At 32.3% G+C, this 18,376-nt stretch overlaps 12 non-coding genes across 12 annotated transcripts; all 12 read left to right on the top strand.

The window, feature by feature from the left end:
• The first annotated feature begins 120 nt into the window (after positions 1-120).
• Positions 121-194, top strand: TRNAI-AAU (transfer RNA isoleucine (anticodon AAU)). Its single transcript has one exon. It is a non-coding gene; the product is annotated as a tRNA-Ile (tRNA).
• Positions 195-1,845: 1,651 nt separating this feature from the next.
• Positions 1,846-1,919, top strand: TRNAI-AAU (transfer RNA isoleucine (anticodon AAU)). Its single transcript has one exon. It is a non-coding gene; the product is annotated as a tRNA-Ile (tRNA).
• A 789-nt stretch (positions 1,920-2,708) lies between these two features.
• TRNAI-AAU (transfer RNA isoleucine (anticodon AAU)) lies at positions 2,709-2,782 on the top strand. The gene has a single exon. It is a non-coding gene; the product is annotated as a tRNA-Ile (tRNA).
• Positions 2,783-4,434: 1,652 nt separating this feature from the next.
• TRNAI-AAU (transfer RNA isoleucine (anticodon AAU)) lies at positions 4,435-4,508 on the top strand. The gene has a single exon. It is a non-coding gene; the product is annotated as a tRNA-Ile (tRNA).
• Positions 4,509-8,749: 4,241 nt separating this feature from the next.
• Positions 8,750-8,823, top strand: TRNAI-AAU (transfer RNA isoleucine (anticodon AAU)). Its single transcript has one exon. It is a non-coding gene; the product is annotated as a tRNA-Ile (tRNA).
• Positions 8,824-10,475: 1,652 nt separating this feature from the next.
• TRNAI-AAU (transfer RNA isoleucine (anticodon AAU)) lies at positions 10,476-10,549 on the top strand. The gene has a single exon. It is a non-coding gene; the product is annotated as a tRNA-Ile (tRNA).
• A 2,515-nt stretch (positions 10,550-13,064) lies between these two features.
• On the top strand, positions 13,065-13,138 carry TRNAI-AAU (transfer RNA isoleucine (anticodon AAU)). Its single transcript has one exon. It is a non-coding gene; the product is annotated as a tRNA-Ile (tRNA).
• Positions 13,139-13,927: 789 nt separating this feature from the next.
• On the top strand, positions 13,928-14,001 carry TRNAI-AAU (transfer RNA isoleucine (anticodon AAU)). The gene has a single exon. It is a non-coding gene; the product is annotated as a tRNA-Ile (tRNA).
• Positions 14,002-14,790: 789 nt separating this feature from the next.
• TRNAI-AAU (transfer RNA isoleucine (anticodon AAU)) lies at positions 14,791-14,864 on the top strand. Its single transcript has one exon. It is a non-coding gene; the product is annotated as a tRNA-Ile (tRNA).
• A 788-nt stretch (positions 14,865-15,652) lies between these two features.
• On the top strand, positions 15,653-15,726 carry TRNAI-AAU (transfer RNA isoleucine (anticodon AAU)). Its single transcript has one exon. It is a non-coding gene; the product is annotated as a tRNA-Ile (tRNA).
• Positions 15,727-16,515: 789 nt separating this feature from the next.
• TRNAI-AAU (transfer RNA isoleucine (anticodon AAU)) lies at positions 16,516-16,589 on the top strand. Its single transcript has one exon. It is a non-coding gene; the product is annotated as a tRNA-Ile (tRNA).
• A 789-nt stretch (positions 16,590-17,378) lies between these two features.
• TRNAI-AAU (transfer RNA isoleucine (anticodon AAU)) lies at positions 17,379-17,452 on the top strand. Its single transcript has one exon. It is a non-coding gene; the product is annotated as a tRNA-Ile (tRNA).
• Positions 17,453-18,376: the final 924 nt, after the last annotated feature.

The following is an 18,376-nucleotide window of genomic DNA, read 5'->3' as shown; positions in this document are numbered from 1 at the left end:
GTTGATATTATATATTTATAACTTCATGGTAAACCTCCGAAATTAAGCTTTCCAAATCTCCCAGGTTAACTATCATCAGCACTTATTCATATGCTGGACTTCCAGGAATTTGTGCAGACCGGCCTGTTAGCTCAGATGGTTAGAGCGTGGTGCTAATAACGCCAAGGTCACAGGTTCGATCCCTGTACAGGCCAAGTTTAATTGTTTGAAAAAAGATTAATTTTTCTTGTGTCTCATTTTTGACTGTTTATCACCTTGGATCAAACGATGCTTGAAGGATTGGATGAATACATTTGATATAGTTGTAGAATTAATTATTATTCTGAAAGCTCCTGGAATATCTATTAATGGTTCTAAGTTCTAACACCAAGTAACTAAATCTCTTATTTATTGCAATTTATTGAGGTCATTTTTGTTTTGTCTTGTTGATGAAATATAAAAATAGTATGAATGTAAACAGCTGAATATAAGCTTTCCAACTATCCCTGGTTAACAATCAGTAGCACTTCATCATCTGCTATTTCTTCAATAGTATGCTATATATTTAGTGAGCCTATTAGTTTAGTCTTCAGAGCATAAAGTTAAAAATGCCAAGGACATACTTTCAATCCGTCTCCAAGCCAATACTTGATGCTCCTTTAATGTTGAAAATAGATGTATTTTCTTCAGTATCATTTGTATGTCTATATTTCCTTCGAGGGGAAGCTGACACAATGATTAGATGAATCAATTGCATATAGGTGATGAATTGTTATTTATTGCTAAAACCCATTGAAAAAACATTAATGGTTCTAAGTTCTAACACTAAGTATGAAAATCTCTTTTGTATTGTAATTTTTTTAAAGTCATATAAGTTTCTTCATGTTGATATTATATATTTATAACTTCATGGTAAACCTCTGAAGTTAAGCTTTCCAAATCTCCCGGGTTAACTATCATTAGCACTTCTTCATATGCTGGACTTCTAGTAATTTGTGCCAAATGGCCTGTTAGCTCAGATGGTTAGAGCGTGGTGCTAATAATGCCAAGGTCACAGGTTCGATCCCTGTACAGGCCAAGTTTAATTGTTTGTAAAAAGATAAATGTTTCTTGTGTCTCGTTTTTGACTGTTTATCACCTTGGATCAAATGCTGCTTGAAGGATTGGATGAATACATTTGATATAGTTGTAGAATTAATTATTATTCTGAAAGCTCCTGAAATATCTATTAATGGTTCTAAGTTCTAACGCCAAGTAACTAAATCTCTTATTTATTGCAATTTATTGAGGTCATTTTTGTTTTGTCTTGTTGATGAAATATAAAGATAGTATGAATGTAAACAGCTGAATATAAGCTTTCCAACAATCCCGGGTTAACAATCGGTAGCACTTCATCATCTGCTATTTCTTCAATAGTATGCTATGTATTTATTGAGCCTATTAGTTTAGTCTGTAGAGCATAAAGTTAAAAATGCCAAGGACATACTTTCAATCAGTCTCCAAGCCAATACTTGATGCTCCTTTAATGTTGAAAATAGATGTATTTTCTTCTGTATGATGTGTATGTCTATATTTCCTTTGAGGGGAAGCTGATAGAATGTTTAGATGAATCAATTGCATATAGGTGATGAATTGTTATTTATTGCTAAAACACATGGAAAAACATTAATGGCTCTAAGTTCTAACACTAAGTATGAAAATCTCTTTTGTATTGTAATTTTTCTAAACTCATATTAGTTTCTTCATGTTGATATTATATATTTATAACTTCATGGTAAACCTCCGAAATTAAGCTTTCCAAATCTCCCGGGTTAACTATCATTAGCACTTCTTCATATGCTGGACTTCCAGTAATTTGTGCAAAATGGCCTGTTAGCTCAGATGGTTAGAGCGTGGTGCTAATAACGCCAAGGTCACAGGTTCGATCCCTGTACAGGCCAAGTTTAATTGTTTGTAAAAAGATAAATTTTTCTTGTGTCTCATTTTTGACTGTTTATCACCTTGGATCAAAAGCTACTTGAAGGATTGGATGAATACATTTGATATAGTTGTAGAATTAATTATCATTCTGAAAGCTCCTGGAATATCTATAATTGGTTCTAAGTTCTAACGCCAAGTAACTAAATCTCTTATTTATTGCAATTTATTGAGGTCATTTTTGTTTTGTCTTGTTGATGAAATATAAAGATAGTATGAATGTAAACAGCTGAATATAGGCTTTCCAACTATCCCGGGTTAACAATCAGTAGCACTTCATCATGTGCTATTTCTTCAATAGTATGCTATATATTTAGTGAGCCTATTAGTTTAGTCTTTAGAGCATAAAGTTAAAAATGCCAAGGACATACTTTCAATCAGTCTCCAAGCCAATAAGTGATGCTCCTTTAATGTTGAAAATAGATGTATTTTCTTCTGTATAATGTGTATGTCTATATTTCCTTTGAGGGGAAGCTGATAGAATGATTAGATGAATCAATTGCATATAGGTGATGAATTGTTATTTATTGCTAAAACACATGGAAAAAACATTAATGGTTCTAAGTTCTAACACTAAGTATGAAAATCTCTTTTGTATTGTAATTTTTCTAAAGTCATATTAGTTTCTTAATGTTGATAATTTATATTTATAACTTCATGGTACACCTCCGAAATTAAGCTTTCCAAATCTCCTGGGTTAACTATCATTAGCACTTCTTCATATGCTGGACTTCCGGGAATTTGTGCAAAATGGCCTGTTAGCTCAGATGGTTAGAGCGTGGTGCTAATAACGCCAAGGTCACAGGTTCGATCCCTGTACAGGCCAAGTTTAATTGTTTGAAAAAAGATTAATTTTTCTTGTGTCTCATTTTTGACTGTTTATCACCTTGGATCAAACGCTGCTTGAAGGATTGGATGAATGCATTTGATATAGTTGTAAAATTAATTATTATTCTGAAAGCTCCTGGAATATCTATTAATGGTTCTAAGTTCTAACGCCAAGTAACTAAATCTCTTATTTATTGCAATTTATTGAGGTCATTTTTGTTTTGTCTTGTTGATGAAATATAAAGATAGTATGAATGTAAACAGCTGAATATAAGCTTTCCAACTATCCCGGGTTAACAATCGGTAGCACTTCATCATCTGCTATTTCTTCAATAGTATGCTATATATTTATTGAGCCTATTAGTTTAGTCTTTAGAGCATAAAGTTAACAATGCCAAGAACATACTTTCAATCAGTCTCTAAGCCAATACTTGATGCTCCTTTAATGTTGAAAATAGATGTATTTTCTTCAGTATCATTTGTATGTCTATATTTCCTTCGAGGGGAAGCTGACACAATGATTAGATGAATCAATTGCATATAGGTGATGAATTGTTATTTATTGCTAAAACACATGGAAAAAACATTAATGGCTCTAAGTTCTAACACTAAGTATGAAAATCTCTTTTGTATTGTAATTTTTCTAAAGTCATATTAGTTTCTTCATGTTGATATTATATATTTATAACTTCATGGTAAACCTCTGAAATTAAGCTTTCCAAATCTCCCGGGTTAACTATCATTAGCACTTCTTCATATGCTGGACTTCCAGGAATTTGTGCAGTCCGGCCTGTTAGCTCAGATAGTTAGAGCGTGGGGCTAATAACGCCAAGGTCACAGGTTCGATCCCTGTACAGGCCAAGTTTAATTGTTTGAAAAAAGATTAATTTTTCTTGTGTCTCATTTTTGACTGTTTATCACCTTGGATCAAACGATGCTTGAAGGATTGGATGAATACATTTGATATAGTTGTAGAATTAATTATTATTCTGAAAGCTCCTGGAATATCTATTAATGGTTCTAAGTTCTAACACCAAGTAACTAAATCTCTTATTTATTGCAATTTATTGAGGTCATTTTTGTTTTGTCTTGTTGATGAAATATAAAAATAGTATGAATGTAAACAGCTGAATATAAGCTTTCCAACTATCCCGGGTTAACAATCAGTAGCACTTCATCATCTGCTATTTCTTCAATAGTATGCTATATATTTAGTGAGCCTATTAGTTTTGTCTTCAGAGCATCAAGTTAAAAATGCCAAGGACATACTTTCAATCCGTCTCCAAGCCAATACTTGATGCTCCTTTAATGTTGAAAATAGATGTATTTTCTTCTGTATCATGTGTATCTCTATATTTCCTTTGAGGGGAAGCTGATAGAATGATTAAATGAATCAATTGCATATAGGTGATGAATTGTTATTTATTGCTAAAACACATGGAAAAAACATTAATGGTTCTAAGTTCTAACACTAAGTATGAAAATCTCTTTTGTATTGTAATTTTTTTGAAGTCATATAAGTTTCTTCATGTTGATATTATATATTTATAACTTCATGGTAAACCTCTGAAGTTAAGCTTTCCAAATCTCCCGGGTTAACTATCATTAGCACTTCTTCATATGCTGGACTTCCAGTAATTTGTGCAAAATGGCCTGTTAGCTCAGATGGTTAGAGCATGGTGCTAATAACGCCAAGGTCACAGGTTCGATCCCTGTACAGGCCAAGTTTAATTGTTTGTAAAAAGATAAATGTTTCTTGTGTCTCATTTTTGACTGTTTATCACCTTGGATCAAATGCTGCTTGAAGGATTGGATGAATACATTTGATATAGTTGTAGAATTAATTCTTATTCTGAAAGCTCCTGAAATATCTATTAATGGTTCTAAGTTCTAACGCCAAGTAACTAAATCTCTTATTTATTGCAATTTATTGAGGTCATTTTTGTTTTGTCTTGTTGATGAAATATAAAGATAGTATGAATGTAAACAGCTGAATATAGGCTTTCCAACTATCCCGGGTTAACAATCGGTAGCACTTCATCATCTGCTATTTCTTCAATAGTATGCTATGTATTTATTGAGCCTATTAGTTTAGTCTGTAGAGCATAAAGTTAAAAATGCCAAGGACATACTTTCAATCAGTCTCCAAGCCAATACTTGATGCTCCTTTAATGTTGAAAATAGATGTATTTTCTTCTGTATAATGTGTATGTCTATATTTCCTTTGAGGGGAAGCTGATAGAATGTTTAGATGAATCAATTGCATATAGGTGATGAATTGTTATTTATTGCTAAAACACATGGAAAAAACATTAATGGTTCTAAGTTCTAACACTAAGTATGAAAATCTCTTTTGTATTGTAATTTTTCTAAAGTCATATTAGTTTCTTCATGTTGATACTTTATATTTATAACTTCATGGTACACCTCTGAAATTAAGCTTTCCAAATCTCCCGGGTTAACTATCATTAGCACTTCTTCATATGCTGGACTTCCAGGAGTTTGTGCAAAATGGCCTGTTAGCTCAGATGGTTAGAGCGTTTTGCTAATAACGCCAAGGTCACAGGTCCGATCCCTGTACAGGCCAAGTTTAATTGTTTGTAAAAAGATACATTTTTCTTGTGTCTCATTTTTGACTGTTTATCACCTTGGATCAAAAGCTACTTGAAGGATTGGATGAATACATTTGATATAGTTGTAGAATTAATTATCATTCTGAAAGCTCCTGGAATATCTATAATTGGTTCTAAGTTCTAACGCCAAGTAACTAAATCTCTTATTTATTGCAATTTATTGAGGTCATTTTTGTTTTGTCTTGTTGATGAAATATAAAGATAGTATGAATGTAAACAGCTGAATATAAGCTTTCCAACTATCCCGGGTTAACAATCAGTAGCACTTCATCATCTGCTATTTTTTCAATAGTATGCTATATATTTAGTGAGCCTATTAGTTTAGTCTTTAGAGCATAAAGTTAAAAATGCCAAGGACATACTTTCAATCAGTCTCCAAGCCAATAAGTGATGCTCCTTTAATGTTGAAAATAGATGTATTTTCTTCTGTATAATGTGTATGTCTATATTTCCTTTGAGGGGAAGCTGATAGAATGATTAGATGAATCAATTGCATATAGGTGATGAATTGTTATTTATTGCTAAAACACATGGAAAAAACATTAATGGTTCTAAGTTCTAACACTAAGTATGAAAATCTCTTTTGTATTGTAATTTTTCTAAAGTCATATTAGTTTCTTCATGTTGATAATTTATATTTATAACTTCATGGTACACCTCCGAAATTAAGCTTTCCAAATCTCCCGGGTTAACTATCATTAGCACTTCTTCATATGCTGGACTTCCAGGAATTTGTGCAAAATGGCCTGTTAGCTCAGATGGTTAGAGTGTGGTGCTAATAACGCCAAGGTCACAGGTTCGATCCCTGTACAGGCCAAGTTTAATTGTTTGAAAAAAGATTAATTTTTCTTGTGTCTCATTTTTGACTGTTTATCACCTTGGATCAAACGCTGCTTGAAGGATTGGATGAATGCATTTGATATAGTTGTAGAATTAATTATTATTCTGAAAGCTCCTGGAATATCTATTAATGGTTCTAAGTTCTAACGCCAAGTAACTAAATCTCTTATTTATTGCAATTTATTGAGGTCATTTTTGTTTTGTCTTGTTGATGAAATATAAAGATAGTATGAATGTAAACAGCTGAATATAAGCTTTCCAACTATCCCGGGTTAACAATCGGTAGCACTTCATCATCTGCTATTTCTTCAATAGTATGCTATATATTTAGTGAGCCTATTAGTTTAGTCTTTAGAGCATAAAGTTAACAATGCCAAGAACATACTTTCAATCAGTCTCTAAGCCAATACTTGATGCTCCTTTAATGTTGAAAATAGATGTATTTTCTTCAGTATCATTTGTATGTCTATATTTCCTTCGAGGGGAAGCTGACACAATGATTAGATGATTCAATTGCATATAGGTGATGAATTGTTATTTATTGCTAAAACACATGGAAAAACATTAATGGTTCTAAGTTCTAACACTAAGTATGAAAATGTCTTATGTATTGTAATTTTTTTAAAGTCATATTAGTTTCTTCATGTTGATATTGTATATTTATAACTTCATGGTAAACCTCTGAAATTAAGCTTTCCAAATCTCCCGGGTTAACTATCATTAGCACTTCTTCATATGCTGGACTTCCACTAATTTGTGCAAAATGGCCTGTTAGCTCAGATGTTTAGAGCGTGGTGCTAATAACGCCAAGGTCACAGGTTCGATCCCTCTACAGGCCAAGTTTAATTGTTTGTAAAAAGATAAATGTTTCTTGTGTCTCATTTTTGACTGTTTATCACCTTGGATCAAACGCTGCTTGAAGGATTGGATGAATACATTTGCTATAGTTGTAGAATTATTTATTATCCTGAAAGCTCCTGAAATATATATTAATGGTTCTAAGTTCTAACGCCAAGTAACTAAATCTCTTATTTATTGCAATTTATTGAGGTCATTTTTGTTTTGTCTTGTTGATGAAATATAAATATAGTATGAATGTAAACAGCTGAATATAAGCTTTCCAACTATCCCGGGTTAACAATCGGTAGCACTTCATCATCTGCTATTTCTTCAATAGTATGCTATATATTTATTGAGCCTATTAGTTTAGTCTTTAGAGCATAAAGTTAACAATGCCAAGAACATACTTTCAATCAGTCTCTAAGCCAATACTTGATGCTCCTTTAATGTTGAAAATAGATGTATTTTCTTCAGTATCATTTGTATGTCTATATTTCCTTCGGGGGGGGAAGCTGACACAATGATTAGATGAATCAATTGCATATAGGTGATGAATTGTTATTTATTGCTAAAACACATGGAAAAAACATTAATGGCTCTAAGTTCTAACACTAAGTATGAAAATCTCTTTTGTATTGTAATTTTTCTAAAGTCATATTAGTTTCTTCATGTTGATATTATATATTTATAACTTCATGGTAAACCTCCGAAATTAAGCTTTCAAATCTCCCGGGTTAACTATCATTAGCACTTCTTCATATGCTGGACTTCCAGGGATTTGTGCAGACCGGCCTGTTAGCTCAGATGGTTAGAGTGTGGTGCTAATAACGCCAAGGTCACAGGTTCGATCCCAGTACAGGCCAAGTTTAATTGTTTGAAAAAAGATTAATTTTTCTTGTGTCTCTTTTTTGACTGTTTATCACCTTGGATCAAACGATGCTTGAAGGATTGGATGAATACATTTGATATAGTTGTAGAATTAATTATTATTCTGAAAGCTCCTGGAATATCTAATAATGGTTCTAAGTTCTAACACCAAGTTACTAAATCTCTTATTTATTGCAATTTATTGAGGTCATTTTTGTTTTGTCTTGTTGATGAAATATAAAAATAGTATGAATGTAAACAGCTGAATATAAGCTTTCCAACTATCCCGGGTTAACAATCAGTAGCACTTCATCATCTGCTATTTCTTCAATAGTATGCTATATATTTAGTGAGCCTATTAGTTTAGTCTTCAGAGCATAAAGTTAAAAATGCCAAGGACATACTTTCAATCCGTCTCCAAGCCAATACTTGATGCTCCTTTAATGTTGAAAATAGATGTATTTTCTTCTGTATCATGTGTATCTCTATATTTCCTTTGAGGGGAAGCTGATAGAATGATTAAATGAATCAATTGCATATAGGTGATGAATTGTTATTCATTGCTAAAACACATGGAAAAAACATTATTGGTTCTAAGTTCTAACACTAAGTATGAAAATATCTTTTGTATTGTAATTTTTTTAAAGTCATATAAGTTTCTTCATGTTGATATTATATATTTATAACTTCATGGTAAACCTCTGAAATTAAGCTTTCCAAATCTCCCGGGTTAACTATCATTAGCACTTCTTCATATGCTGGACTTCCAGTAATTTGTGCAAAATGGCCTGTTAGCTCAGATGGTTAGAGCGTGGTGCTAATAACGCCAAGGTCACAGGTTCGATCCCTGTACAGGCCAAGTTTAATTGTTTGTAAAAAGATAAATTTTTCTTGTGTCTTATTTTTGACTGTTTATCACCTTGGATCAAACGCTGCTTGAAGGATTGGATGAATACATTTGATATAGTTGTAGAATTAATTATTATTCTGAAAGCTCCTGAAATATCTATTAATGGTTCTAAGTTCTAACGCCAAGTAACTAAATCTCTTATTTATTGCAATTTATTGAGGTCATTTTTGTTTTGTCTTGTTGATGAAATATAAAGATAGTATGAATGTAAACAGCTGAATATAAGCTTTCCAACTATCCTGGGTTAACAATCGGTAGAACTTCATCATATGCTATTTCTTCAATAGTATGCTATGTATTTATTGAGCCTATTAGTTTAGTCTGTAGAGCATAAAGTTAAACATGCCAAGGACATACTTTCAATCAGTCTCCAAGCCAATACTTGATGCTCCTTTAATGTTGAAAATAGATGTATTTTCTTCTGTATAATGTGTATGTCTATATTTCCTTTGAGGGGAAGCTGATAGAATGATTAGATGAATCAATTGCATATAGGTGATGAATTGTTATTTATTGCTAAAACACATGGAAAAAACATTAATGGTTCTAAGTTCTAACACTAAGTATGAAAATCTCTTTTGTATTGTAATTTTTCTAAAGTCATATTAGTTTCTTCATGTTGATAATTTATATTTATAACTTCATGGTACACCTCTGAAATTAAGCTTTCCAAATCTCCCGGGTTAACTATCATTAGCATTTCTTCATATGCTGGACTTCCAGGAGTTTGTGCAAAACGGCCTGTTAGCTCAGATGGTTAGAGCGTGGTGCTAATAACGCCAAGGTCACAGGCTCGATTCCTGTACAGGCCAAGTTTAATTGTTTGAAAAAAGATTAATTTTTCTTGTGTCTCATTTTTGACTGTTTATCACCTTGGATCAAACGCTGCTTGAAGGATTGGATGAATGCATTTGATATAGTTGTAGAATTAATTATTATTCTGAAAGCTCCTGGAATATCTATTAATGGTTCTAAGTTCTAACGCCAAGTAACTAAATCTCTTATTTGTTGCAATTTATTGAGGTCATTTTTGTTTTGTCTCGTTGATGAAATATAAAGATAGTATGAATGTAAACAGCTGAATATAAGCTTTCCAACTATCCCGGGTTAACAATCAGTAGCACTTCATCATCTGCTATTTCTTCAATAGTATGCTATATATTTATTGAGCCTATTAGTTTAGTCTTTAGAGCATAAAGTTAACAATGCCAAGAACATACTTTCAATCAGTCTCTAAGCCAATACTTGATGCTCCTTTAATGTTGAAAATAGATGTATTTTCTTCAGTATCATTTGTATGTCTATATTTCCTTCGAGGGGAAGCTGACACAATGATTAGATGAATCAATTGCATATAGGTGATGAATTGTTATTTATTGCTAAAACACATGGAAAAAACATTAATGGCTCTAAGTTCTAACACTAAGTATGAAAATCTCTTTTGTATTGTAATTTTTCTAAAGTCATATTAGTTTCTTCATGTTGATATTATATATTTATAACTTCATGGTAAACCTCCAAAATTAAGCTTTCCAAATCTCCCAGGTTAACTATCATTAGCACTTCTTCATATGCTGGACTTCCAGGAATTTGAGCAGACTGGCCTGTTAGCTCAGATGGTTAGAGCGTGGTGCTAATAACGCCAAGGTCACAGGTTCGATCCCTGTACAGGCCAAGTTTAATTGTTTGAAAAAAGATTAATTTTTCTTGTGTCTCATTTTTGACTGTTTATCACCTTGGATCAAACGATGCTTGAAGGATTGGATGAATACATTTGATATAGTTGTAGAATTAATTATTATTCTGAAAGCTCCTGGAATATCTATTAATGGTTCTAAGTTCTAACACCAAGTAACTAAATCTCTTATTTATTGCAATTTATTGAGGTCATTTTTGTTTTGTCTTGTTGATGAAATATAAAAATAGTATGAATGTAAACAGCTGAATATAAGCTTTCCAACTATCCCGGGTTAACAATCAGTAGCACTTCATCATCTGCTATTTCTTCAATAGTATGCTATATATTTATTGAGCCTATTAGTTTAGTCTTTAGAGCATAAAGTTAACAATGCCAAGAACATACTTTCAATCAGTCTCTAAGCCAATACTTGATGCTCCTTTAATGTTGAAAATAGATGTATTTTCTTCAGTATCATTTGTATGTCTATATTTCCTTCGAGGGGAAGCTGACACAATGATTAGATGAATCAATTGCATATAGGTGATGAATTGTTATTTATTGCTAAAACACATGGAAAAAACATTAATGGCTCTAAGTTCTAACACTAAGTATGAAAATCTCTTTTGTATTGTAATTTTTCTAAAGTCATATTAGTTTCTTCATGTTGATAATATATATTTATAACTTCATGGTAAACCTCCGAAATTAAGCTTTCCAAATCTCCCGGGTTAACTATCATTAGCACTTCTTCCTATGCTGGACTTCTTGGAATTTGTGCAAACCGGCCTGTTTGCTCAGATGGTTAGAGCGTGGTGCTAATAACGCCAAGGTCACAGGTTCGATCCCTGTACAGGCCAAGTTTAATTGTTTGTAAAAAGATATATTTTTCTTGTGTCTAATTTTTGACTGTTTATCACCTTGGATCAAACGCTGCTTGAAGGATTGGATGAATACATTTGATATAGTTGTAGAATTAATTATTATTCTGAAAGCTCCTGAAATATCTATTAATGGTTCTAAGTTCTAACGCCAAGTAACTAAATCTCTTATTTATTGCAATTTATTGAGGTCATTTTTGTTTTGTCTTGTTGATGAAATATAAAGATAGTATGAATGTAAACAGCTGAATATAAGCTTTCCAACTATCCTGGGTTAACAATCGGTAGAACTTCATCATATGCTATTTCTTCAATAGTATGCTATGTATTTATTGAGCCTATTAGTTTAGTCTGTAGAGCATAAAGTTAAAAATGCCAAGGACATACTTTCAATCAGTCTCCAAGCCAATACTTGATGCTCCTTTAATGTTGAAAATAGATGTATTTTCTTCTGTATAATGTGTATGTCTATATTTCCTTTGAGGGGAAGCTGATAGAATGATTAGATGAATCAATTGCATATAGGTGATGAATTGTTATTTATTGCTAAAACACATGGAAAAAACATTAAAGGTTCTAAGTTCTAACACTAAGTATGAAAATCTCTTTTGTATTGTAATTTTTCTAAAGTCATATTAGTTTCTTCATGTTGATAATTTATATTTATAACTTCATGGTACACCTCTGAAATTAAGCTTTCCAAATCTCCCGGGTTAACTATCATTAGCGCTTCTTCATATGCTGGACTTCCAGGAGTTTGTGCAAACCGGCCTGTTAGCTCAGATGGTTAGAGCGTGGTGCTAATAACGCCAAGGTCACAGGTTCGATCCCTGTGCAGGCCAAGTTTAATTGTTTGAAAAAAGATTAATTTTTCTTGTGTCTCATTTTTGACTGTTTATCACCTTGGATCAAACGATGCTTGAAGGATTGGATGAATACATTTGATATAGTTGTAGAATTAATTATTATTCTGAAAGCTCCTGGAATATCTTTTAATGGTTCTAAGTTCTAACACCAAGTAACTAAATCTCTTATTTATTGCAATTTATTGAGGTCATTTTTGTTTTGTCTTGTTGATGAAATATAAAAATAGTATGAATGTAAACAGCTGAATATAAGCTTTCCAACTATCCCTGGTTAACAATCAGTAGCACTTCATCATCTGCTATTTCTTCAATAGTATGCTATATATTTAGTGAGCCTATTAGTTTAGTCTTCAGAGCATAAAGTTAAAAATGCCAAGGACATACTTTCAATCCGTCTCCAAGCCAATACTTGATGCTCCTTTAATGTTGAAAATAGATGTATTTTCTTCTGTATCATGTGTATCTCTATATTTCCTTTGAGGGGAAGCTGATAGAATGATTAAATGAATCAATTGCATATAGGTGATGAATTGTTATTTATTGCTAAAACACATGGAAAAAACATTAATGGTTCTAAGTTCTAACACTAAGTATGAAAATCTCTTTTGTATTGTAATTTTTTTAAAGTCATATAAGTTTCTTCATGTTGATATTATATATTTATAACTTCATGGTAAACCTCTGAAATTAAGCTTTCCAAATCTCCCGGGATAACTATCATTAGCACTTCTTCATATGCTGGACTTCCAGTAATTTGTGCAAAATGGCCTGTTAGCTCAGATGGTTAGAGCGTGGTGCTAATAACGCCAAGGTCACAGGTTCGATCCCTGTACAGGCCAAGTTTAATTGTTTGTAAAAAGATAAATGTTTCTTGTGTCTCATTTTTGACTGTTTATCACCTTGGATCAAACGCTGCTTGAAGGATTGGATGAATACATTTGATATAGTTGTAGAATTAATTATCATTCTGAAAGCTCCTGGAATATCTATAATTGGTTCTAAGTTCTAACGCCAAGTAACTAAATCTCCTATTTATTGCAATTTATTGAGGTCATTTTTGTTTTGTCTTGTTGATGAAATATAAAGATAGTATGAATGTAAACAGCTGAATATAAGCTTTCCAACTATCCCGGGTTAACAATCAGTAGCACTTCATCATCTGCTATTTCTTCAATAGTATGCTATATATTTAGTGAGCCTATTAGTTTAGTCTTTAGAGCATAAAGTTAAAAATGCCAAGGACATACTTTCAATCAGTCTCCAAGCCAATAAATGATGCTCCTTTAATGTTGAAAATAGATGTATTGTCTTCTGTATAATGTGTGTGTCTATATTTCCTTTGAGGGGAAGCTGATAGAATGATTAGATGAATCAATTGCATATAGGTGATGAATTGTTATTTATTGCTAAAACACATGGAAAAAACATTAATGGTTCTAAGTTCTAACACTAAGTATGAAAATCTCTTTTGTATTGTAATTTTTCTAAAGTCATATTAGTTTCTTCATGTTGATAATTTATATTTATAACTTCATGGTACACCTCCGAAATTAAGCTTTCCAAATCTCCCGGGTTAACTATCATTAGCACTTCTTCATATGCTGGACTTCCAGGAATTTGTGCAAAATGGCCTGTTAGCTCAGATGGTTAGAGCGTGGTGCTAATAACGCCAAGGTCACAGGTTCGATCCCTGTACAGGCCAAGTTTAATTGTTTGAAAAAAGATTAATTTTTCTTGTGTCTCATTTTTGACTGTTTATCACCTTGGATCAAACGCTGCTTGAAGGATTGGATGAATGCATTTGATATAGTTGTAGAATTAATTATTATTCTGAAAGCTCCTGGAATATCTATTAAGGGTTCTAAGTTCTAACGCCAAGTAACTAAATCTCTTATTTATTGCAATTTATTGAGGTCATTTTTGTTTTGTCTTGTTGATGAAATATAAAGATAGTATGAATGTAAACAGCTGAATATAAGCTTTCCAACTATCCCGGGTTAACAATCGGTAGCACTTCATCATCTGCTATTTCTTCAATAGTATGCTATATATTTAGTGAGCCTATTAGTTTAGTCTTTAGAGCATAAAGTTAACAATGCCAAGAACATACTTTCAATCAGTCTCTAAGCCAATACTTGATGCTCCTTTAATGTTGAAAATAGATGTGTTTTCTTCAGTATCATTTGTATGTCTATATTTCCTTCGAGGGGAAGCTGACACAAAGATTAGATGAATCAATTGCATATAGGTGATGAATTGTTATTTATTGCTAAAACACATGGAAAAAACATTAATGGTTCTAAGTTCTAACACTAAGTATGAAAATCTCTTTTGTATTGTAATTTTTTTAAAGTCATATAAGTTTCTTCATGTTGATATTATATATTTATAACTTCATGGTAAACCTCTGAAGTTAAGCTTTCCAAATCTCCCGGGTTAACTATCATTAGCACTTCTTCATATGCTGGACTTCCAATAATTTGTGCAAAATGGCCTGTTAGCTCAGATGGTTAGAGCGTGGTGCTAATAACGCCAAGGTCACAGGTTCGATCCCTGTACAGGCCAAGTTTAATTGTTTGTAAAAGATAAATGTTTCTTGTGTCTCATTTTTGACTGTTTATCACCTTGGATCAAATGCTGCTTGAAGGATTGGATGAATACATTTGATATAGTTGTAGAATTAATTATCATTCTGAAAGCTCCTGGAATATCTATAATTGGTTCTAAGTTCTAACGCCAAGTAACTAAATCTCCTATTTATTGCAATTTATTGAGGTCATTTTTGTTTTGTCTTGTTGATGAAATATAAAGATAGTATGAATGTAAACAGCTGAATATAAGCTTTCCAACTATCCCGGGTTAACAATCAGTAGCACTTCATCATCTGCTATTTCTTCAATAGTATGCTATATATTTAGTGAGCCTATTAGTTTAGTCTTTAGAGCATAAAGTTAAAAATGCCAAGGACATACTTTCAATCAGTCTCCAAGCCAATAAGTGATGCTCCTTTAATGTTGAAAATAGATGTATTTTCTTCTGTATAATGTGTATGTCTATATTTCCTTTGAGGGGAAGCTGATAGAATGATTAGATGAATCAATTGCATATAGGTGATGAATTGTTATTTATTGCTAAAACACATGGAAAAAACATTAATGGTTCTAAGTTCTAACACTAAGTATGAAAATCTCTTTTGTATTGTAATTTTTCTAAAGTCATATTAGTTTCTTCATGTTGATAATTTATATTTATAACTTCATGGTACACCTCCGAAATTAAGCTTTCCAAATCTCCCGGGTTAACTATCATTAGCACTTCTTCATATGCTGGACTTCCAGGAATTTGTGCAAAATGGCCTGTTAGCTCAGATGGTTAGAGCGTGGTGCTAATAACGCCAAGGTCACAGGTTCGATCCCTGTACAGGCCAAGTTTAATTGTTTGAAAAAAGATTAATTTTTCTTGTGTCTCATTTTTGACTGTTTATCACCTTGGATCAAACGCTGCTTGAAGGATTGGATGAATGCATTTGATATAGTTGTAGAATTAATTATTATTCTGAAAGCTCCTGGAATATCTATTAAGGGTTCTAAGTTCTAACGCCAAGTAACTAAATCTCTTATTTATTGCAATTTATTGAGGTCATTTTTGTTTTGTCTTGTTGATGAAATATAAAGATAGTATGAATGTAAACAGCTGAATATAAGCTTTCCAACTATCCCGGGTTAACAATCGGTAGCACTTCATCATCTGCTATTTCTTCAATAGTATGCTATATATTTAGTGAGCCTATTAGTTTAGTCTTTAGAGCATAAAGTTAACAATGCCAAGAACATACTTTCAATCAGTCTCTAAGCCAATACTTGATGCTCCTTTAATGTTGAAAATAGATGTGTTTTCTTCAGTATCATTTGTATGTCTATATTTCCTTCGAGGGGAAGCTGACACAAAGATTAGATGAATCAATTGCATATAGGTGATGAATTGTTATTTATTGCTAAAACACATGGAAAAAACATTAATGGCTCTAAGTTCTAACACTAAGTATAAAAATCTCTTTTGTATTGTAATTTTTCTAAAGTCATATTAGTTTCTTCATGTTGATATTATATATTTATAACTTCATGGTAAACCTCCGAAATTAAGCTTTCCAAATCTCCCGGGTTAACTATCATTAGCACTTCTTCATATGCTGGACTTCCAGTAATTTGTGCAAAATGGCCTGTTAGCTCAGATGGTTAGAGCGTGGTGCTAATAACGCCAAGGTCACAGGTTCGATCCCTGTACAGGCCAAGTTTAATTGTTTGTAAAAAGATAAATTTTTCTTGTGTCTCATTTTTGACTGTTTATCACCTTGGATCAAACGCTGCTTGAAGGATTGGATGAATACATTTGATATAGTTGTAGAATTAATTATTATTCTGAAAGCTCCTGAAATATCTATTAATGGCTCTAAGTTCTAACGCCAAGTAACTAAATCTCTTATTTATTGCAATTTATTGAGGTCATTTTTGTTTTGTCTTGTTGATGAAATATAAAGATAGTATGAATGTAAACAGCTGAATATAAGCTTTCCAACTATCCCGGGTTAACAATCGGTAGCACTTCATCATCTGCTATTTCTTCAATAGTATGCTATATATTTATTGAGCCTATTAGTTTAGTCTTTAGAGCATAAAGTTAACAATGCCAAGAACATACTTTCAATCAGTCTCTAAGTCAATACTTGATGCTCCTTTAATGTTGAAAATAGATGTATTTTCTTCAGTATCATTTGTATGTCTATATTTCCTTCGAGGGGAAGCTGATAGAATGATTAGATGAATCAATTGCATATAGGTGATGAATTGTTATTTATTGCTAAAACACATGGAAAAAACATTAATGGTTCTAAGTTCTAACACTAAGTATGAAAATCTCTTTTGTATTGTAATTTTTCTAAAGTCCTATTAGTTTCTTCATGTTGATAATTTATATTTATAACTTCATGGTACACCTCTGAAATTAAGCTTTCCAAATCTCCCGGGTTAACTATCATTAGCACTTCTTCATATGCTGGACTTCCAGGAATTTGTGCAAAATGGCCTGTTAGCTCAGATGGTTAGAGCGTGGTGCTAATAACGCCAAGGTCACAGGTTCGATCCCTGTACAGGCCAAGTTTAATTGTTTGAAAAAAGATTAATTTTTCTTGTGTCTCATTTTTGACTGTTTATCACCTTGGATCAAACGCTGCTTGAAGGATTGGATGAATGCATTTGATATAGTTGTAGAATTAATTAATATTCTGAAAGCTCCTGGAATATCTATTAATGGTTCTAAGTTCTAACACCAAGTAACTAAATGTCTTATTTATTGCAATTTATTGAGGTCATTTTTGTTTTGTCTTGTTGATGAAATATAAAGATAGTATGAATGTAAACAGCTGAATATAAGCTTTCCAACTATCCCGGGTTAACAATCGGTAGCACTTCATCATCTGCTATTTCTTCAATAGTATGCTATATATTTATTGAGCCTATTAGTTTAGTCTTTAGAGCATAAAGTTAACAATGCCAAGAACATACTTTCAATCAGTCTCTAAGTCAATACTTGATGCTCCTTTAATGTTGAAAATAGATGTATTTTCTTCAGTATCATTTGTATGTCTATATTTCCTTCGAGGGGAAGCTGACACAATGATTAGATGAATCAATTGCATATAGGTGATGAATTGTTATTTATTGCTAAAACACATGGAAAAAACATTAATGGCTCTAAGTTCTAACACTAAGTATGAAAATCTCTTTTGTATTGTAATTTTTCTAAAGTCATATTAGTTTCTTCATGTTGATATTATATATTTATAACTTCATGGTAAACCTCCGAAATTAAGCTTTCCAAATCTCCCAGGTTAACTATCATTAGCACTTCTTCATATGCTGGACTTCCAGGAATTTGTGCAGACCGGCCTGTTAGCTCAGATGGTTAGAGCGTGGTGCTAATAACGCCAAGGTCACAGGTTCGATCCCTGTACAGGCTAAGTTTAATTGTTTGAAAAAAGATTAATTTTTCTTGTGTCTCATTTTTGACTGTTTATCACC

Source organism: Lissotriton vulgaris, chromosome 4_1, assembly GCF_964263255.1.
Source record: "Lissotriton vulgaris chromosome 4_1, aLisVul1.2, whole genome shotgun sequence".
Taxonomy (NCBI): Eukaryota; Metazoa; Chordata; class Amphibia; order Caudata; family Salamandridae; genus Lissotriton; species Lissotriton vulgaris.
This window is presented reverse-complemented; position numbering and strand designations above follow the sequence as displayed.